The sequence below is a fragment of the Hyperoodon ampullatus genome (assembly GCF_949752795.1).
Source record: "Hyperoodon ampullatus genome assembly, chromosome: 4".
Lineage (NCBI taxonomy): Eukaryota > Metazoa > Chordata > Mammalia > Artiodactyla > Ziphiidae > Hyperoodon > Hyperoodon ampullatus.
In genome coordinates, this window is record NC_136917.1 from 157,741,982 (window position 1) to 157,766,055 (window position 24,074).

At 35.1% G+C, this 24,074-nt stretch overlaps 1 protein-coding gene across 1 annotated transcript in view; it reads left to right on the forward strand.

The window, feature by feature from the left end:
- CDH12 (cadherin 12) overlaps positions 1-24,074 on the forward strand; it is a gene marked incomplete at both ends in the record, with an annotated part of 277,190 nt that overhangs the window by 432 nt on the left and 252,684 nt on the right.

Sequence of the window (24,074 nt, forward strand, 5' to 3'; positions counted from 1 at the left end):
TTCCATTATCCCTGGTTATTTTAATGAAGTTAATGTATATTGTATTCCTATTTTTGGTATTATTCCTCAAAGACATGAAGTTAATATGTGTAAATGAAATTAAAACTATTACTATAACACATTATTGGTCATAGCCATTCTGGAATTGTTTACTAATGAGAGACAGGAAAAATCAGGAGGTATAAATAGTCTACATTTTTGTTGGTATCTTTGAATGACCAGAATGTGTCCCTTTCCCTCCCTCTTAAAAAACATGATATACCATTTAGATTGTGGTTCTGGAGTATAGATGGTCTCAGACTTACAATGGTTTGATTTAGGATTTTTTAACTTTACAATGTTGTGAAAACAGTATGCATTCTGTACCCGCATAACCATTCTGTTTTTCACTTTTAGTACAATATTCAATAAACTACATGAGATATTCAACACTTGATTATAAAATAGTCTCTGTGCTAGATGATTTTTCCTGAGTGTAGGTTAATATAAGTGTTCTGAGAATGTTTAAGTCTGTCTTAAGTAATGATAATCAGTAGAATAGGTGTATTAAATGCATTTCGACTTACAATATTTTCAATTTACAATGAGTTTATTGGGATGTAACCCCATTGTAAGTTGAGGAAGCTCTATATTTGATTGGGCTTGCTTATACTTTATAAATAATTCCATTATTATAGGCTTTACAAGCTACTTATGAAGCTATTTATGGCCAAAGTAATAAATGTTGGAACCCAGATATGTACACATAAATCACAACACAATACACAACTTTTAATCTTATTGTAATTTTAAAGTCATTAAAATTTTTTCACAAAATAGTTGATGGCAGCTATCTGTTTCAGCACATTTATGTTTCACTGTTATTTTTCTTACATAAAATTTTTGACTCATGTCTATAATAGATAGACCTTATCAATGATACCAGAATATTTTCCAGAAAAATAAATATTTTATGCATTTTAATTTTGTTATTTCCATTTTTAAATTTTCTAAAAGATTTTTCTATGGTTTTAATAAAAATATTCATGTTTGAAGAGAGTTTAAAATAAATCCAAAGACAGAAATGGAAAACCATAGTAGAAGGAGTATTAGGAAGCTGATATAGAAGATTATGTCTCTGGAATATTAAAGTCCCTAGAGGTTGAGTCTTATGATTCTAATACTGGCTCAAATGAAGCAAATCTATTCAACATCTAAATTCTTTGCCCTATGATTTTAGAATTTACCTTTTGGAAATTTATTTTTAAAATATTGAATAATACAGTGGGGAAGGCCTTCAGATAGAACCTTTTTGAAAATGAACACGTAGCCAAGGTTGCCCTAGTGTTACCAAACACAAGTGCATGTGCCCGATGCACCGTGAGTCCAAACAAACCAAAACATCAAAGTTTGGAGCAGAGAAAGGTTTATTGCAGGGCGATACAAGCAGATGGGTGGTTCCTACTCCCAAAACCCTGAGCTCCCTGAAGGATTTCAGCAAAGCACTTTTAAGGCAAGGTGAGGGAGGGGTGTCGTTAGTTGTTGCAAACTTCTTGGTGTTGGAATCCTTTGTTCTTGCAGCTGTCCACATAGGTCAGGTCAGGATGTTCCTGTAAACCTCCAACAAGACAAAAGTTATTCTCTGTTCTGCAACATTTTATCTCTACATGAATGGACTCTTAAAGGTCAGAGTCTTGAGAATAGGTTATCCTGTATATTTCAAGCTATAGGCAACATTCTTTTACAAAAGGTGCAGAGCCAGCATGACTAAGCATAGGCAACAGAGTACAAAGGTAAAAGAGACAGATCTAATATGGAGTCAGATTTGTTCTTCCCTATTACACTACCGGGTATGGGCCCTGAGCAAATTTGTTTTCTGTGGGGTACCTATCTATATATAAAATTTGAGTCACATCAAATCAGTCTTTGAGTACCATTCTGGCAGTCCAATTTCTAGTGATCTTGCAAAAAAATATACAGTGCCGTTTAGCAGGAGTAATATCCTTGACAGGCCATCTACTAGGAATCAGGGCCTGGTCTTGTGGCCCTGGGACAACTCCATAGGTGGTAGTCCTGAGGTCCATATGGTACCTGGTGAACCCCAACATTGAGCAGAAAGTCAGAGAGACCCTTAAAGGAGAGAAATGTCTACTGAAGCCCAAGCAATTCCAATCCAGCCCAGGGCACCCCACTCAGATGGCATTGCTCCACAAATAGCCCTCAGCACAAGATGGGCCTTAGAAACTTCTGAGGAAAGCACTCCAAAGCATGGATGTCCCCTGATGTTACCATACATAGTGTCTGCTTGTATGATTCCTCTATGTGATCACAGAATATAAAAAATCACTAACCTTTTCTATAGTGAGATAATTTCATGTTGTCCTGGTACACTCATTTCTTGTGAGTTAATTTTGCATAAGGATTGAGTTTTCAAACCTAAGACAAATGAAGAGGTAGCATAGCTCTAGAACTCTTCCTCCTGGGTGTCAGTTATATCAACTCTGCTTGTGATGGAAGCTGGACATCGCATTGAGGTTCCAGGCAAATGTCTGCTGAGAAGCCATTCTCTGGTTTTGAGTAAAGCAGATCCATAGCCTTTACTTGCCAGAATTTGAGGTGAGAAAGTTGACATTTTGTTGAAAATTTAATGAAATTGACTTTTAATCTATCCTAACTAGTGTAGAATTTCACATCCCAATGGACATGATTAAAAGGATCTAGGAGCTGCTTATGCAAGTTTTGTTTGATAGCCTTGAATTCTATTTTTATAATTGCTATGATAGTATGGAATTCATTCAAATCATTTAAGAGATGAATTAGTATTTATAAATAGATTAAAAAGGTCTAAGATCTAGCCTATTATGAAATTAAAATATGATTTTCATAGACACATGGTTCCCCACTTGTAAAGTATAATGAAAACCCATGATTCTCAGGCAATGTATGTTTCTAATGCAAATGAAACAACAGTTGCCAAGATTTCCTTTCCACATGGAAACTAATTAAAGTTTAATTAACTTTGTCTTGATGATTGTAGATGTGGGAATAGTGATATGATAACACTGGGACCAATTCAAGCATTATAAATATGTGTGTAAACATATAAATATATTTGTGCACCTGCTTTTTTCTGGAAAGGCTTTGAGACAGTTCATAGTAAAGCAAGGTACTATAAATAATATAGAACTCTGTGTCAAGGGAGTGCACAAATGTCAAGCACAATGGTCAACTGAACTATTCTAAGTGAGCTTCAAATTTAATGTATGTTTCTGTTCAGCAAGAACATACATGGAAAGCATTAATTTGTAGAGTTCCCATTATTGGAAACTCCACTTATTGAGAGAAAAAAGCAATTTCCCTACCTTCAAATATAAAATAATTTCTTCTGGTAGGAATTAAAGGGGGGTGGTTGAGTGGCTTAATAGATATTAGCCTCAACACTGTTATATTTAATATTTAAAAGGAACAGGTGTTATTGTTGACATCGTTTCAAGAAAGACCAAACCTTGGTGTTGCTTATAATTAATATTATTTTATATACATATACATCTCAAGGGTGTCGAGAGGTAAAACCAATGCTTTTCTCAAATAAACATTTTGGATTTACTACAACACTTGGACACGTGTAAGGTGCCATATTGCAGAGCAACACATAAATTAATTTGATCAGCAAACATTTTAAATTCATTTATTACCTGTTGCTCAAAGTCACCTCAAAAAATTATTATTAAACACACACACATGTGCACATTTGCTTACACACACAGACACACACACACAGTAAGTTTATACCAACAAATATAACTGGGTGCCTTTGTCTGTATCATACTAAGTTATGTCATAGCCTCAAAGCTATGTATCAAGAAAATGCTACCCATCTCATCTTCAAATAATAATTTAGAAAATTGAGTTGTCACTTCAGATGATCTTTGTTAGCAGAAATTCTTTAGTCGAAAGTGTATAAAATGGCAGAAAGATTAAGAATAGAAGCATATCTCGGGCCTCCCTGGTGGCGCAGTGGTTGAGAGTCCGCCTGCCGATGCAGGGGATACGGGTTCGTGCCCCGGTCTGGGAGGATCCCATGTGCCGCGGAGCGGCTGGGCCCGTGGGCCATGGCTGCTGGGCCTGCGCGTCCGGAGCCTGTGCTCCGCAACGGGAGAGGCCACAGCGGTGAGAGGCCCGCGTACCACAAAAAAAAAAAAAAAAAAAAAAAAAAAAAAAAAAAAAAAAAAAAGAATAGAAGCATATCTAAACCTTAATTTCAGAGGCATTTCTTTATTTAACGTTTTTCATTGAGAATGCATTACAATTTCAGAAAACATTAAGCCTTGCGGGGATAAATTTAAGTATGAATGTCTTTAGATTGCAATTATAACAGGTAAGGTTTATTGAGTATTTTAAGGCAGGATTTTAAACCCTTTACTTACCAAAATTTATGTAGTCTTCACAACAGCACTAGGAGGAAGATTATTAGTAGCCCCATTTTACACATCAGAAAAGTGAGGCACAAAAAGTTAAATAACTTCCCATGGCCCAACACCCAATAAATACTGAAACTGGAATTTTAAGCTGGGTAGAGTGGGGTAATTTAGTTTCATTGCACCAGAAAATATCACATTTTATTGTCCTATAAGCATCTTAGGAGTGAACAATAATTTTAATAAAACAATTAATTTTAATACTGTGACAAAGACCCTATGAGGAGCAGTGGAGACAAAGGAAGGTCTGTGACTATGCCTAGAAGATGGAGGAATTCAAGGAAGGTTTCACAGATGATGAAGCACCTGAGATGAGTCTCGAAGGATGACTTTATTTTTTCAGAAAAGATAGTCTGAGGAAATGTTTTTATAAGCACTGAGGCTTGAAAGTGCTAGGTGAGCCTCAATAACCATATTTCAATATAGTCAGAGAGTGTGAAACCAACATTTCAGAGTAGGTAGATAGATAAAGTGCAGAGGCTCAAGTCTGGTACCAAGATCAGTAATATCTGTTCTTTTAATTATTTTTAATTGAGATATAATTGGCATAGAATAGCAGTTTCAGGTGTACAATGTAATGATTTGACATTTGTATACATTGTGAGATGGTCACCCCAATAAGTCTAGTTAACATCTATCACCACACAGTTACAATTTTTTTTCTTGTGATGAGGATTTTTAAGATTTACTATCTTAGCAACCTTCAAATATGAATACAGTATTATTAAGTGTAGTCACCATGCTGTACATTACAGTATTATTTATTCTTAAAGGCATCAGGATCCATAGTATCTTGGTTGAGGATTCTCATGGACAGAATTACAGTTCTAGGATGATTACTCAGAGATCCATTTGAAGGACTTGGAGACAGAAAAACAGACATGGAGATATAAGGAGCATACGAAGGAGAAGGTTAAAGTACGATTGTCTTGGAAGTAATAAAGGAAACGGGATATTAGAGTTGAACATTTGAAAGGTAGACAATAGAAGATTTCAAGATCCATTGGTCAAGAGAATATAAAGGATGAGACAAATAATTAGTGGATAATCATATGTAGAGAATGAGAAAGAGAAGGGGAAAAAATGATGCAGATTCCTGGCTTCTGTTTCTGTATAGATTTGGTTTTAGAGTAAGAAATAAAAGGATCACTGCTAGACATTATATATCCAGAGTTGCTTAGAAGTATCCAGGTGAAGTATTTCATAGATATTTAGAGACATTAATCTAGAGTTCACAAAAGATCCTATGGTAGAGATACAGGATCAGGAGTAATTGGTATACAGATGGTGGTCAAAATCATATAAGTGGGTAACAAGCTAGGAAAAATTACAGAGAATATATGAGAACCCTGATTTTTAACTGAAAAGCAGATGAAGAATAGATAGATCTAATTAATAAGAAGTAAAAGAAAAACGTGTAAGAGTGTTATGGAAAGTAAAATAAAATAAAGGTTTAAGAATAAGAAATGACAAATAATGTCAAGCTCCACAGATCAAGTTAAACAATGACTGGAACACCTCTACTGATTTTGTCATTTAGTGAGCCAGAGGTAAACTTACTCAAAGTGATTTTAATCGTTTTCTCTAGGGTTTGAAGAAAGGAGAAAGGGATGGGTACAGCCTGTAGATGACATTTCAAAAGTGTAGGTGAAATTGATTGGTGTATGCTGGTTTGATCTGATAGGGATTCTAGTAATATTTTCCAGAGAAACAAAACCAATAGGATGTATATATATGACTTAAGGGAAATGACGTTTTAAAAATATTTTCTTGTGGTAGAACTAATCAGCAATGTGTGATTCTCCTCACCAGCAAGAAACCCTAAGAAAGGAGGAGAAGGTGTAGGTCACTGCATCAATTCATTATTGAAGTTTTTTGGGGGAGTCATTGTGATGGAATAGACAGAAGAGTACTAAAAATGAAGTCCAAGAGAAACCAGGATGGAACTACAAACACTAAGGTTCCAAAGAGACATAGCAATAAAAAGATATGCTTTTTTATATACACGCACACCTCGGCGATATTTCAGCTTCAGTTCCAGACCACAGGGATAAAGGAAACATTGCAATCAAGTGAGTCACACACAGTTTTTGGTTTGTCGGAGCATATAAAAGTTAGTTTGCACTGTACGTAGTCTATTAAGTGTGCAATAGAATTATATCTGAAACAACAATGTGCATACCTTAATTTAAAAAAAAAATCTTTATTGTTAAATGATGCTAACTAACCATCAACTTAGCTTTCAGCAAGTCGTAATAGTAACACCAAAGATCACTGATCATATCACCATAAAAATATAACAATAAAAAAGAAGTTTGAAATATTGGGAGAATTACCAAAATGTTACCCAGTGGCAGGAAGTGAGCAAATGTGGTTGGAAAAATGGCACCGATAGACTTGCTGGACACAGAGTTGCCATAAAACTTCAGTCTGTACAAAGTATAATATCTGACAAGCACCATAATGTGAAATGCAATAAAACAAGGTATGCCTGCAAGTGTGTGTATGTGTGTATTCACATATATGTGTGTGTGTGTATATATATCTATATCTATATCTATATATATACACACACACACACACACACAAAAGTCAAGGCAGTAGCAATAGAATTTCATTTTTTAAATAAGTATATGTAGAATTTGTTTTGGATTAGTAAAAATTAGAATAAGAAAGGAAGAAAAATAGAGATAGTATAATAACATATTAAAATGGTTATAACTGCACTGCAAAATTATTTGCCTATCTGGAAATTCTTCTAAATTAACACAATATTGAGATGATATTTTGACTCATGTACATATCTCTTTGCATCCAATAAAAATGCAGATTATATCATAAAGTTATACCAACACATTTATAAGTTATTTTCATGGCTCAAATCTTTCTTTCTCCCTTCCATTCTTTCTTTCTTCCTTCCATTCTTTTTCTTTCTTTCTTTCTTTCTTTCTTTCTTTCTTTCTTTCTTTCTTTCTTTCTTTCTTTCTTTCTTTCTTTCTTTCTTTCTTTCTTTTTCTGTCTCTCTCTTTGGTTCATGAGTCACATAGCATTTTGAAAAGCTCATAATGTGCTTTTCATGGTTCAGTTTACTCCTAAAGTGTGAGCTTTCAATATCAGAGTAATTCCTGCTCATTTGAGACTCAAGGTTCATCACACCAGCTCAATCTTCATACAAAATCTAAAACCTTATGCATCCTGTTGACTCCTGCCTCACTTACATATCTGAGAACCTTTGCAGTATATTCAAGTGCCCTAAATCAAGGTCTTGTTTCTAATCCATTCTGCTGCCAAATGGATTGACGTTGCTGCTAAGCAAAGCACCTTTAGCTACCTGATCTTTCTGTAGCAAAACATCAGAATAAACCATTAAGTAAGGCTGATATTTTATTACACACCTTGGTTCTTAAACATATCCCTGAGTTATATAGTTTCTCTCAATATGTGAGGCTGTCTTTGAAATAATCAATTTGGGGTATGATTAGACAGCAATATATCTAAAAGGAAAATTGCTGGAATAGAATTTGAGCAAATAAATATCACAATATGCTAAAGTTCTTGTCAAATAGTCAACGCCCATTGTATGCCAGTTCTTCTCTCTCCTTTACAATTTATTTCTTGCTTTTAGCATGCTAGTTGTTTCATAATAGCTGTGCCATAAAAGTCTAATGGGATAATTTTAATTGAATTGTCAGGGCCTTGAGTGAAATTCAACTATCTTTAAATCAATATATGAATCATTAAAAACAACATTTCAAAAATAACATGGATGGCTTTAAGATTTGAGCACTCATTTATTTTTCTCCTTTCTTCTCCTCCTCCTGCTGTTTTTCCACCTTACCTCTAGTTATCTTTCAATCCTTCCTTTTCTTCTGACCACTTCTCTATATTATTTAGGGATTTGACTGAGTAGTTACTTAAAAGCTAAGATAAAGATTTCGGAGGCTTTGATTCTAATTTCCAGGTCTTATAATAATTATCCACATGAAAGCACACGTGTGTCAATCCACATGACTAAGAACATAGTGGAACATCATATACCCAGATTACGCTGTCACCAGGAATAACCCAGATGCCCTTGTCACAAACTTCACAGTACAGATCACTCTGTGTGTGTGTGTGTGTGTGTGTGTGTGTGTGTTTATGTGTATGTGTGTTTCCAAATTTTTTTGGTAAAACATTAGTTAAAAGAAAGTTCGTTGGATTCTTTGGAAAACAGTGCTCTTTGTTGGCTAACACTGATGAACCACTACAACTTACATAGTATACCAGATGATAAGAAGTGGGGCCCAATGGAATGATTAGAGACGTACCCTGGGAAAGGCGACCTATATGAAAATATAACAGAAAAAGCAAATACAAAGTGACCTGAATGATAAAGATTTCAAATTTAATGTTCTCATCTTCCAACAATATTGAATTGATGAATTTATGGCACAGTTATGTCACTCAGACCTACATTTGTAATATAGAGGGGTTCTTTGGATACACTTAAAACATAACAGATATCTGAGAAAAATTCCTTTTTCTTGACTCTGAAAAAAGTGAGACCACTGTCATAGGATGTACTATCTATGTATGTTTCATTGTTTGTGAGGAACAACATAACTCATTGCTACTGACATTTAATGAGTACAACTAATATATGAAATTACTATTATGGAAGCATGTTTTCTACTCTTGGAATTTCCCATAGAAATTGCATAAAGGAGATTTACTATATAGCATATATCAATGTAACCACTTGAGAATAGACTTTTAATGCATATTCATTCTCATTATTTCTTTTTTCTGTTGTTGTTTTATGGCATTTGTATATTTTATTTTTTTTTAACAACTTTACTGAGGTATAATTGCTTTCCAATGGTGTGTTAGTTTCTGCTTTATAACAAAGTGAATCAGCTATTCATATACATATATCCCCATATCTCCTCCCTCTTGAGTCTCCCTCCCATCCCATCCTCCTTATCCCACCCCTCTAGGTGGACACAAGGCACAGAGATGATTTCCCTGTGCTATGCAGCTGCTTCCCACTAGCTATCTATTTTACATTTGTAGTGTATATATGTCCATGCCACACTCTCACTTCATCCCAGCTTACCCTTCTCCTTCCCCATGTCCTTAAGTCCATTCTCTACATCTGCATCTTTATTCCTGTCCTAACACTAGGTTCTTGAGAACCATTGTTTGTTTTTTTTAGATTCCATATATATGTGTTAGCATACAGTATTTGTTTTTCTCTTTCTGACTTACTTCGCTCTGTATGACAGACTCTAGGTCCATCCACCTCACTACAAATAACTCAGTTTCGTTTCTTTTTATGGCTGAGTAATATTCCATTGTATATATGTGACACATCTTTACCCATTCATCTGTTGATGGACACAGGTTGCTTCCATGTCCTGGCTATTGTAAATAGAGCTGCAATGAATATTGTGGTACATGTGTCTTTTTGAATTATGATTTTCTCAGGGTATATGCCCAGTAGTGGGATTGCTGTGTCATATGGTAGTTCTATTTTTAGTTTTTAAGGAACCTCCATACTGTTCTCCATAGTGGCTGTATTAATTTACATTCCCACCAACAGTCTAGGAGGGCTCCCTTTTCTCCACACCCTCTCCAGCATTTATTGTTTGTAGATTTTTTGATGATGGCCATTCTGACCTGTGTGAGGTGTTACATCCTTGTAGTTTTGATTTGCATCTCTCTAACGATTAGTGATGTTGAGCATCCTTTCATGTGTTTCTTGGCAATCTATATCTTCTTCATTCTCATTATTAAACGATGCTGTTGCTTTGTTGTTTTTGTTGGTGTCCTTGTTTTCTGTCAGCTATCATGAACAACCAGTCTTCCACAGTTTCATGAATGTTGGAAGAAAACATGAGATGCCTGGGTCAGAGAAAAGGGACATTCTTACTCAAAGCACAGCAGGCAATAGGAGCATCAACATCATCGAGTCAGTGCCCATTGCCTCAGGTGCCAGTGGGCAAAATGGAGAGGTCAGATGGGTGCCACCACATGTTGTGGGTTACATCACAGGAGAGGAACTCTAATAATTTCTGTCTTTCATTTGGAAGGGAGATATTATCATTATTTTGTTGCATTACAAGCATTATGTGCACCTTGCTTTGGAAGAAGACAATATATCTCAACATTTCAAAAGTTCTAGCTATATAAAATTATTCAAAATATAGTCCTGAAAAAGGGCATTCGGTGATTTCTGTGTAAGACCTGCAGCAACAAAAGAGACAATGGAAAATTATCTCTCAACGTGATATTGTGTGTTGACTCACTAAAGCAAAACCAAATAATACAGGGAGTTAGAAGTTAGGAACAGTTTAAATACCTTCTGCCAGCTAACTGAATTTTTTTTCAGTAGTCAAATGACAGCTCTCTTTCTCTCTCATTCTCTTTTTTATGCAACATAGAAAAATCATATTCTCTTCCATTCTGAATTTTGGACTCAGAATTATAAATATAAAGGAGTACTGGAACTGAATGTATGAAGAAATGTCCCAAGTCTACTTCTCGCACTTAGTGATGTTGGTCTCCACAAATGAACTATCTTCTCAATAAGTATAACCTTTTCAGCATACATTCTTATTTTTTATCTTAGTGATAGAAAATAATTTGTCTTTTAGCCACTGGGTATGAATAATTGTTTGGAATATAACCTTCTCATAATTATATTGATAGTCTCACTCCTTGATTAAAATTACTATTTCCATCATAAATGGTGACTTATTGTAATAAGGGTTGAAGAGTTCATATAGAATTACATTTCTCTTTATTTTACAAAGTATTCAGTGATATTTAATTTTCAAATAACTTGAGATAATCTGGAATTATTTATGGGATTTTATCATACTTTCAGCCATCCATTTTAGAGGATATGAGATTGTAATTCAAAATGTTTTCAAAGTTATGGGCAAGGATATTTTCGCATGATATATAAAAGATTTAAGTACAATTCTCTGTTAAGTAGACTTATAAACTAAACAGTAAATTGGTAACATTGACAACAGAGAATCACAGTTATGTTGGCCATGTCAGCTACTATTGCAAATTCATTTCAAATAGTAACTTTTGCGGCCATTTTAACCATAGTATAGAAGGCCAGTGTTTAAATTCAATATTTAGAAGTGCTAGTTATGACACATTTTTATCAATATGTGCAAATATGCACTCGTTAGTTAATTTGCCAAGCATATTTCTAGTTTTTGCCTCCACTGGTTAGATTGTTCTGTAACATACAATATTTGATTAAATATCAAATTTTAGTTATTATATGGGACATTGAATACATTTAAGAAATGATTATTTCATTTTTGTCATTCAATCAGTTTTGAAGTATAGTCACATTTATATTTCAAAAGTGATGCCTTTATTAGTGGCTAGGAATACATATTACTGAGTGAAATTTTTTGAATCAAACAATGGTCAAGAGCAGCTACTAAGTTAATAATTAAGTAACTAAGTAGGGGAATATTCCAGTTCAGTTAAGTAGAATAATTACTTCCAGAAAAATATCTATGTATACTCTCAATACACTAAGCTTCCTGGATGAGAGTTCAGAAAAACTAAGGGTAGGTAAGGACTGGGGGAATTTTAGGATGAGTGAAATGTGAACTTGGATAGAAAGGAAGAGAGAATGTTGTCAGAAATGAAAATATAAGTTTTGACGTGCTCCCCTTATGTTCTCAGCTTCAATAATATAGATCTACACAATCAAGTCATATTTTGAGATGCTAAGAAAACAAGCTCCCATGAACCAACTGAGTGGGATGTCTAGTCCCTTCCCAAGTGGCTTGCCCCTGTCATGAAGAAGCTGTCCTTGCAACTGCTTCTGCAGGGAGTTAGGGGCAAATGGCAACAATGTCTTCATCCCAGCTCTACCTGGCCTTGCAGCGCAGGTCTCTGCTGATTTTTTAAGGCTAAGCCTGATCTCTGTGACACAAGGGAATGAGTGTTTTCCTCTCAGCAATAATCCAGTTGGGGATAAGGTTATGCCTGATGTCAGGATACAATTATTAATAGCACCCATTTTTACTTTAAAAAGTGTTCTTGATGGATGACAAATCATACGATCTCCGTAGTGTGTAGATCATTTAGAAAACTGTCTGGGCCACAAAGGCTATGTCCATATTGTTATAGCTCTATTAAGTCATACAGGTGCATGCAGAAATTTTGCCCCAAGCATGCCCTTTGCAGTTGATTGACAGAACATTTGGAATCAGCTGTATTCTAGACCTAAAATAACACTCTTCTCCTATGGCCTAGTCTTGGTTTTTGACACAGAATTTTCCTGATCATTAAGGTGATTTTTCTCCATTATTCTTCTGAACATTTACCTCAATCAGAGTCTCAACATACACTGAACATACTTAATCATATTAATAGCCTTTATATTACTAGTAGAAAATTATTCTGCTCTTTTATAAACTTTCCAATAGAATAGATACGTAGAAGAAAGTTTCAATCTTATTTTAACAGTCAATATTAGCTAAGATTTGGACAGACCCTTGCCAAACCAAAATGTCTTCTTAGAAAACTGCCCTTACCTCAGTGGGGAGGTGCTGTGGCATATATTTACATACATAAAGTAGGCTTCTATTCATTTTTTCCAAAACTAAGAAAAATATTTGTCCAAAGGTAAATTCTAGAGGTCAGAGACTTACTAGAAAGCATCTAATTGAAATTTTTGCAGCATCAAATATATACAAAACAAAATTCCATCAGATACCTATTAACATTATGGTGGGAGATAATTTGGTTATGAACACACTGCTTCCTCCAACTCTAGGACTTATTTATAATTTTTTTCTAGAATTTGAGCAGATTAAGAAGTTGGGAGAGAAGATGACAGAATGGAGATGGTGTTTCTAAGACCAGTTTCTTGAAAGAGTAGAATTTCTAGTGTTTAGCAAGTGACCTATATTATATATTATAGTTTAGGGGTAAAAAGAAGACTAAAAAGTTTCCTTGACCAGAGGGGAAAACAACTGCAGCTTCTGAGATATGAGATATGATACGAGATAATTTTCAATAACAGTGGAAGATTATTCTGGCTGATTATAACATAATACCTTTGGTGTTAAAGAGATAAGGACTCAAGCATAGGAAGCTATGGCTTTGGTGTAAGGCTCAGGAACGATAAGAATGGGAGACATTTGAAAACTGCTATGAGAGATGGGCTGATAGAGTAAATGTAAGAGGTGAGATAAAATACTAGCAACAATGATGCCAATCATGGAGCATAGTACTTTTGTTTTCTGCATATGAAGGGTAAAAAAGTATTGTCATAGAAAAGTTCAGTCAATTATCACAAGTAGCTCATAAAACCGGGGAGCTGGGGTCCAAAAATAGGTCTCCCTGTGAAGCCAGAAGAGTAGGAACTCTGATACAGGGAAGGTGGTGTGCCTGCCTAGTCAGGATAGGATTTGACATTGTTTAATATGCCTTCTGGCAAATAAAGCATGTTAACAGAGAATAAAGCATGTTAACAGAGAATAAAGCAAGCTCCCTAATGAGACCAGGCTGTTGGTAAAAAACTCTGGGAAGGCGAGTAGTGTCACACGTATTATTCATTCTCATGATGTCACTTTCAAGGAGATAAAGAGATGATGTTGAATGAGCTATAACTTAAGACATGTTAATTTAGTCCCTGAAGAAGGACAATGCAATTACTCAATTATGGGGTAAAGAGCATACAAGGGAGTTTATGTTTCAGTGGAAATGAAGAGCTTTGGAGCAGTAAGACTTACAAGGCACACTCCAAATATTTCTAGACAAATCAGAGTGGTACTTCAGGTATTCTCCTTCATTTATCTAGGATGATTTTTTTAAATGAGAGATTCTCAGATTTCTTAAATAAAAAAAAAAAAAACCTGAAAAACATAATGATTAAATAAGTGTATTAGAGATAAGAAAACCTTCTTCAAGTATATATTTTAAAATCTAAGTGCAAAACATGCTTGCTGCATAAATCTTAGATGGCAAAATATGCAATGACATATTCCTAAGAGGTTTTAAACTCTGCTTTGAATAGTCCCTTGGTTGGAATTTAAGCTGTTAATTTGTTATTTTTTTACTTACTTTCGTGAAAAAAAATACTTAAAAATGAATTCCCATGCTTTAACAAATTTTAAGATAAATTTAACAGGTGAAGTAAATGTTTATTTTAATTGAGGGAGAGATTTCATAAACCTTGACAGGGAAAGTTATGTGGAAAACAACAAATGTATATATCTTTTGTCAAAAGAAGATTTGAATATAATTTATTGATTGTTAGGGAACAACAAATCTTGCAAATCAAAACAAGATGAGTAGACTTTGTTATTTTCTTGTCTCGTTAGAAAGCAAAGGGGTGAAAGAGACAAGGTAAAAACAAAGCCTGTGTGTGTGTGCATAAAAATTTCAAAAACAAATTTAAGGCCTGTGCTACCATGCAACTGGTTCTGTGGCTTCGTGAACAGAAGGGAGATTAGAGGGAGGCTGGGTGGGCTGTCATAGGTGAATGATTCCCAATAAAATATTCATAGATACTGGGTGAAAGAAGATAATCACACATAGCTTTAAGTTGCCAGTTGTGCTTATTGAAGTGAAACCAATGAATTGTAAAATAAAACAGTGACAAAACTCCTATTCCCTTATCATTGTGAGGATATGTGGGAACAATGTAGCAGAAATATACTTCAAACAAGATTATGAGAGATGAATAAAAGTCAAAGAAAGATTAATAGAAAGCATTGTTGATTTTTTTTTTTTTTTTTTTTTTTTTTTTTTTTTTTACTTGTGCTTTGTCTGTGCAGGGCAAAGTGCTGAAGACTTTTCACACATCACTTCCTTTACTTCTCCCGAGATTTTTAACCAAAGGGTTGTAAAATGTATGAAGCTGTGACCCACATGTTTAAATCCCAGAGCAGTTAAAAGAAAATATTCCATGTGGTAAGAGAAATTCCAAAATATTCGAATCTTTTACTTTCGGTTCTTGGAGACAATGAGTGAAACCCATAATCCCCAAGTAATATTTCTTTAAAGTCTTAATAGTTTCTCTCTCACAACATCCAGGTGCTTCCTCCAATGTATCCTTTTTCAACTACACTCTTATCAGCCCCTGAAAAGTGTTTTCCAGTTCTTGTTCTCTTCCAGCATACTCTCTCACAATTTTTTTGGTACTATTAAGCATCACAAATGCCAAATAAATGGTTTCCTACTACTTAGGGATAAATTTAAGGATTAGGGGAGGAGAAATGACCAAAGTAATCCAAGCCAGAATCATTTTTAGAGGGTAGTAAAAGGGAAAGATAAGAAGCTCTCTTACTTTAATGATCTATATCTTGTCACACGTGTATTTTTATTACAGAAATGACAAAAACAACACTCAGAGAAATGATGTCAGGTAGCCAAGGCCACTGCTCTTTTAAGTGGAGGAGAGTAGCCAGGGTTAAAGCCCCTCCCTCTTTGAAATGAGCCATATTGATTTGGTCTATCTGAAAACAACTACCAAAAAGCTTATGTAGAATCATCTATGTCTTCCCAATTGTACCCTTTATAGTATACTATACATACTGATATTGGATAATTATTTCTAGAATAAAAATATACTTTAGTAAAAATGGCAACTCAATAAAATTTTTGAAAAAGATTATTACTTGGAATCTAGGTGAGTTTCTCTTAAAATTCACTGTCATAATAAAGCAAAATAGTAATTACAGCTCTTAATTGTTAAGTGCCTCCTATGTAAACAAGCCCAGAGTTAGGGAGTTCAAACTGTACAATGAGTGGGGCAGTGGGAGGGTCCAACTCTAAGTGTATCTATATTCAGGAAACGTCATCCATGTCTTTGTAACAGCAGTCAGGTTTTATTATAGCCCTACTTTCCCTAAAGCAGGAGTTATTTAGGGTTTATCACAATTACTTGGAGTAACTGTTACAAGAAAAAAAGAAGAAAAAAAAAAGAATGAAAAGAAAAGTAAACTTTCAGATTCCTTCCTGACAGAGTATGAGTAGGTCTTGTGTAGGATGTGAGAATCTTCATTTTTAACAGAAAATCCTCTTGAATCAGATTTAAATGTCCCAGTGATCACACTTTGAGAAACATTGCCTTAGACTTCAACAAAAATACTGATTGGTGGTTAAATCACCTCTTACATGTTAATTTTAAGACTAGTGCACATGGAGCAGACGACATTCTCACAACATTACTGTTTTCATAGCTGAACTCTTACTAGGAAATTTTAGTTTCCAAATTGTCAGCTTTTTCAGAAACTCTCAGTAGAACACCAAGTATTAAGAACAGACTGTAATTGACTCAATTGCTCGTAATGTGCCACAGAAAAGAGTTTGCAATTGTCACAGTAGTCCAAGACTAAATTAATTCCAGGTGTGTGCAACTTGAAAGGGTGAGAATTGGTTAGCAGATGAACTGACATAGTCAGTAAAAAATACATGTAATGGTTGTTTAGAAGTGTTTAACTGCTGAGATGTACAATAGAAAGTTTAACTGGAGCTTTCTATTAGAAAATTGAGATACTACTAGCCAGTATATTACTAAATTTGTTTAATTTAATTAAGCAAGTCTTTGTGAACCTCTATTATGTGTCAAGTTGTGTTTTGGACATTGGGCATACCATAAGGAGCTCATATTCAAACATATTTGAAGTTATATAAGCACAATACAAAATGTTCAAAGTGATTTTGCAAACCTAGGTTACAGATGTGCTGCGGAAATGAGTGGTCAATCCCAATACAGTGGTCAGGGATCTAGAGAGTTGGGAAACTCTAGAGAGTTGGCTCTAGAGAGTTGGGAAATTATTTTCCTTAGGTCAGGAAAGAGAGGCTGGACAAAACCCAGAGAGATTTTATGTAGTAAGTAATAACCAACCTTGATTTTTGGTTATAGGATCTCAGCATTTAAATCAACTTGTAGGGGACAGGAAATGAATGGAGATACCATAAAAAAAAAAAGCTGCATCAGCGAAGCATGGGTGCAGGCATCAATAGGGACCTCTGGTGAAACTCTAAGATGTTCAGAGCATCTGAAGCACAAATAAGGAGCTTAGAAAGATAAAGAAACGATGTGAAAGTATTCCAAATGAGCCACCTCATGAGGGCTTTTCAGTGACTGGTAAGGCACTTGATTTGTGTTCTGTAGAAAAGAGAATCTATTTTCTAGAGGGTTTAAAGCAAAAGAGAGAAATTATCATATTTTCATTCTCATAGACCCCTCTGATGGCAAATAGAAGTACATTGAAAATGCAGTGAACTTGAGGAAGGAAATCCATGAAGAGACTGACACAGACATCAGAACTTGAACTAAAGCAGCAGCAGTTAGCATGGAGAGAAAAGGACAAATTCAAGATATATTTTAGAATTAAAAGCAACTGAACTTGGGCAAGGAAGAAGGGGAAGAACTCAGAATTACTGGTTGACATAATTCAGTATGTAACGGTGCAATGACATAAAGCTCAATCAATAGAATTTCAAAAACTCATTTTGTAAGTGTTTCTGAATTCTGGGCAGCAAACTTGTGTTGGTAATAGATATGGGCCACTAACTCCTAGCATACCTATAGATCAACTGCAGCATATGTATGTATCAATCCCAGCCAGGGATCTTTAATTCATAAATTTACTAAACCAACCTAAGAATTTGTTGACAATGATTGAATCCATACTCTGTAATGGGAATTATATGCAAACTAGAGTTCATTCAAGCATAAATATAAGAAACAAACTATAAATTGTATACTTCATGATGTATAACTCATAAATAATGGAAAAAATTATAATAGTTTCTTTTTGGAATATTAATAGATTCATCTTTCGCCTAGATATGCAGATCTTCATTGTCACATAGACTACTGGTATCACAGTTCTATCCTGGGCTGTCATTCCCTTTACTCACGCTCCTGACTATTATTTGCAGAATGTTCTTACTAATTCTGCCCGAAAGTAGTTATGAAACTTTTTCAGTACTTTCTATAAAGGCTTTTATTTGTCTGTTTGTTGTTTATACACAGCAAAATTTGAGCTAGCTGTTTGCCATGTTAACCTAAATGCTGTGGTAATACATGCTCTGTCTCTTTCTTTCTACTCTTATATCTTCTTCCTTCTTTTCTATCTATCTCTTTCTCTCTCCTTCCCTCTCTCTCTTCAATTCTTTTATCTTTTCATATCTTAGGCACTTAATTTTTTCCCCCTTTGGCTGCATTGTCCTCGGTGATCAATAGTTCACTCCTTTACCAGGGAAAAATCAGTTATGACTAGATTTTAAACTAAAAACATATTCCCTATTACAATCAGCACCATTATAATCTTGATATGTATTAGCATATGAAGCACTTTTTATTGTTAAATACCCAAAACATAGCTCAAAATCCCAAACAAGCAAAAAGGAATTCATTGTGCTCAAACCATGAACTATTAAGAATGTACTAAAACATTGAAAACATCATCTCTTCATTTCTTTTTAAGTTTTTCACCTTTTTTTTAATATAGGACTTTATTCTCTTAGATAGAGTGTCTCTACAAGTTGAAAACAATAGCCACTGTCAGTTAATTACATATTCATTCTCAGCCTTATGATGAAAGAGAAATGAAACTTCTTCCTTGTCAAATCTGGGTTATCTCCCATGTCCAATGCATGGCTAATGTGTGTCCAGGGAGAATTGGAGTACAACGATTTACCTAGCCTGTGTCCTGTGATTATCCCTGAAAACAAGGGTATTTTAATTGGCAACATTCATAGAAAGATATTTATTTAGAGAGGCAAATATGAATTCTGTCAAAGGAAGGGAATGATATGGATGAAACCAAAACCAAAATATCCATTTTGCCCTATGACATTCTTTACTACACTAGTTACAGCTCAGAGGCATTCAGTGTGACCGTGTCACACATTATCCTGCCTGCCTTCAATAAAAAGAGAAAATGCAAAAAAAAAATAATAATAATAAAAAAGAGAGAGAGAAAATGCTAGAAGGACATTGAGTTGTTAAAATATGAGTAAAATATTGAGAATAAGTTTAGGTATGTTGTGTTTGAGATGATGACCAGTTAGAAGTTCAGTGTGTTAACTGGACTTTGGAGTTGTGGTTAGACTTAGAGATATGAATTTGGAAGTCAACAGCACAAAGGGGAAAGTTAAAAACTGGAAGTAGATACAAACATCTACAGGTACAGGAATTCAGCTTTGAATCTCTTTTACCAGACTCAGTGATTGGCACAAAGGGATACTGAACAACGGTTTGATGAATAGCTGGGGCAATGGGTGTGTGGAGACTTTATTTTCAGCTTTCAATTTTTGTTTTTGATACTTACATGTAATACATAAGCATAAAGACTTGGATCAGGTGCTTACATGTCCGATACCACTGAGCAGAAAGATGTGTGGACTGGGCCTGAGTGGTACAGATTTTCAGACATGTTGGGGGGATGCCAGCAAGCAGTGAAGAAGAGGGTGCAATGAGCAGCAGTTCCTGAAGAGACCCCCAAACGTCATTTCTTCTTTCCTTAAGCATCTGAGCAGGTGGGTCTCCAACGTTTAATCAAGTGGATATCCAGCAGCATCTTGAAACAACATGAGACAAATAGTGAGATGTTCTCCAATTTTTGGAAAACATTTCCAGGTGAAAGCACTTTTCTACCTACTAAAGTAAAAGAAAAAGTAACTGAGGGTGAACCATGAAGACTAATTTCCTATTTTTTTCTTTAAACATCTTTATTGGAGTATAAGTACTTTAAAATGGTGCATTAGTTTCTGCTGTACAACAAAGTGAATCAGCTATACATATACATACATCCCCATATCTCCTCCCTCTTGCATCTCCTTCCCACCCACTCTATCCCACCCCTCTAGGTGGTCACAAAGCACCGAGCTGATCTCCCTGTGCTATGCGGCTGCTTCCCACTAGCTATCTGTTTTACATTTGGTAGTGTATATAAGTCCATGCCACTCTCACTTCATCCCAGCTTACCCTTCCCCCTCCCCGTGTCCTCAAGTCCATTCTTTACATCTGCATCTTTATTCCTGTCTTGCCCCTAGGTTCTTCAAAACATTTTTTATATATATTCCATATATATGTGTTACCATACGGTATTTGTTTTTCTCTTTCTGACTTACTTCACTCTGTATGACAGACTCTAGGTCCATCCACCTCACTACAAGTAACTCAATTTCATTTCTTTTTATGGCTGAGTAATATTCCATTGTATATATGTGCCACATCTTCTTTATCCATTCATCTGTTGATGGACACTTAGGTTGCTTCCATGTCCTGGCTATTGTAAATAGTGCTGCAATGAACATTGTGGTATATGACTCTTTTTGAATTATGGTTTTCTCAGGGTATATGCCCAGTAGTGATATTGCTGGGTCATATTGTAATTCTATTTTTGGTTTTTTAAGGAACCTCCATATTGTTTTCCCCAGTGGTTGTATCAATTTACATTCCCACCAACAGTGCAAGAGGGTTCCCTTTTCTCCACACCCTCTCCAGCATTTATTGTTTCTAGATTTTTGATGATGGCCATTCTGACTGGTGTGAGGTGATACCTCATTGTTGTTTTGATTTGCATTTCTCTAATGATTAATGATGTTGAGCATCCTTTCATGTGTATGTTGACAATCTGTATATCTTCTTTGGAGAAATGTCTATTTAGGTCTTCTGCCCATTTTTGGATTGGGTTTGTTTTTTTGATATTGAGTTGCATGAGCTTCTTTTATATTTTTGAGATTAAGCCTTTGTCAGTTTCTTCATCGGCAAATATTTTCTTCCATTCTGAATGTTGTCTTTTCGTCTTGTTAATGTTTTCCTTTGCTGTGCAAAAGCCTTTGAGTTTCATTAGGTGTCATTTGTTTATTTTTGTCTTTATTTCCATTTCTCTAGGAGGTGGGTCAAAAAGGATCTTGCTGTGATTTATGTCATAGAGTGTTCTGCCTATGTTTTCCTCTAAGAGTTTGATAGTTTCTGGCCTTACATTTAGGTCTTTAATCCATTTTGAATTTATTTTTGTGTATGGTGTTAGGGAGTTTTCTAATCTCATACTTTTACATGTAGCTGTCCAGTTTTCCCAGCACCACTTATTGAAGAGGCTGTCTTTTCTCCATTGTATATTCTTGCCTCCTTTATCAAAGATAAGGTGACCGTATGTCTGTGGATTTATCTCTGGCCTTTGTATTCAGATGTTTTTGTGAATCAGATTTAGTGTAAAAATGTCTCAGACTATAGTAGTTAACATCTTTTCAACCATGATGATGTTCACATATATTTTAGCTTTTGATTCTTTAGGGTAATATTCTCACACTACAGGTTAAAAAAAATTAAAAAAAGAACTGATATAGTTAAATGACTTTGCCAAGTTTATAAGCTAGTCACACTGTCAGGATGAAGATGGAAATCTTTGGATACAGGGTTCAGGGCTTTTTCTACTTTATCAGAACTGCTGTACTGCAGCAACTTTTAATTAACTATGGCTAAATTGCCCTGGGGCTGTAAAATAATTTTTTTTTTTTTTTTTTTTTTTTGCAGTACGCAGGCCTCTCACTGTTTTGTCCTTTCCCGTTGCAGAGAACAGGCTCCAGACGTGCAAGCTCAGCAGCCACGGCTCACGGGCCCAGCCGCTCCAAGGCATGTGGGATCTTCCCAGACCGGGGCACGAACCCATGTCCCCTGCATCAGCAGGCAGACTCTCAACCACTGTGCCACCAGGGAAGCCCTAAACATTTTAATTAAATAGATAATGTATTTAGCTGTAAAACTTGTGAAACCATTCAAATGGTCATTTGTTTTAATAATAGTCCAGATTGTTGTTTTGATTATCAATTCACTCAGAAAAGCTACACTATTTGAAGAAGTAAATAGCCAATAATTTTCTCAACATTGCTTATAACTTTGTAATTCCATTTGGGCATGCCGTTAGATTTCCATTGGCAAGGCTACTTTCTAATGCCAATGAATTAGCTGGGTGTGTTAGTTTCCTAAAGCAGCTGTAACAAATCACCACAAGTTTAGTGGCTTAAATAATGCAAATTTAGTATCATATATTTGTAGGTATGAAATCTGACATGAGCCTCAATTAAAGTGCTGGAAGGACAGGGTCCAAGGGGACATTTTTTTTTTTTAAATTAATTATTTATTTATTTATTTATTTTTCAAGGGGACATTTTTTTCACTTGTGTTTTCCAACTTGTCATGGCTGCCTCCATTCCTTGGTTTAGGGTTTCAGCCATCCATCTTCAAAGCCATCAGTAGTTGCGAGTTTTTCCCAGGTTATATCATTCTGGTTCTACACATTCAGAGTCAGATCTCCTTCTTTGACACTCTTAAGGAAACTTGTGATTACACCGAGTTTATCCTTTTAATCTAGGATAATCTCCTCATCTCAAAATAATTTAATCACAATCTGCAAAATCCCTTTTGCTATATATGTTAATATATTTACAAATCCCAGAGATTAGGATGTGGGCATATTTAGGAGAAAGAAGAGAACTCTGTTCTGCCTACTACACTGGGTTTTGATTTTCAAGGTTACAGTTTCCAGGAATTCTCATATTTTATGTCTGGGATAAGATATGATTTCTCTGTATCTTTGTTGACCTTTCTTCCCAAATTCAGTTATTTTTGTACTCAGTCTTCTCCATTCTCAATTTTAGATTTCGTTAACACAGATTACAGGTGAGGATTACAAATAAATATAAATTTTCTTCCAATACCCCCAAAAATCAATATTCATTTCCTAAGTAATCAAAAGTAAAATTCTCTTAGATTAGGAAAAATAACCATATTAAATCATAGTAATAAGTTTTCTCAAAGCTGTCCCTTTGTCTTTGGCTGGCAGCTACTAGCTTAGAAAGATCTGTTATTAAAAAATATTTTCACGTGAAATCTTAATTAAGGGAAATTTTATAGGACCTTAAAACATCAATTAAAGCTTGATTAAATTTTAAAGCCCTAAAGGCTAGTAAGAATTTCTTTTTCTGGATGACAAAGAAATATGCCCTGTATATATAAGGTTCATTAACAATGTCATGGCTCTAAAACTCTGCATGTAGTAATTATTCCATGAGAGTTATGGGCAAAAAAAGAAAATCTCTGAACTGAGCCCAACGACAGAACTCCATCTCTCTGTCTTTCTATGAATGACTATCCATTAGAGAAAATGTTTTCCAACTATGGCCTTCTGAAAAAAAACCCCATTTCCTGGGTTTGAAAAGTTCTTTTCTTGGATCAGCTTATCATATTGTCATTTTCATACCGTATTGGGAATGCATTCTGTTATCATCCAGTAATTGTGCCTATAGCCCCTGGATACACCAATATGTAATTCTCCACCGCTTTCGTCTTCAGCACATTACATATCCCTTAGCATTCAATCATCATAAGCAATAGGTGTGAAGAAGGCAGCCAATGTTCAAAAAATTGATATTTTCCTCCTGCACAAGCACATGCAACAATTGATTAACAGTAAGCCTGAGGAAAAAAGCATTTCCATTATTAGTTCAGTGCACAAATCATATGATCTAAGGTACTTTTTTTTTTTCACAAATGCATAATAGAAGCCAGTTAATGGCCCTTATATGGCAATGCCAGCTGCCTCTCTCCAACAGTAGGTAGTT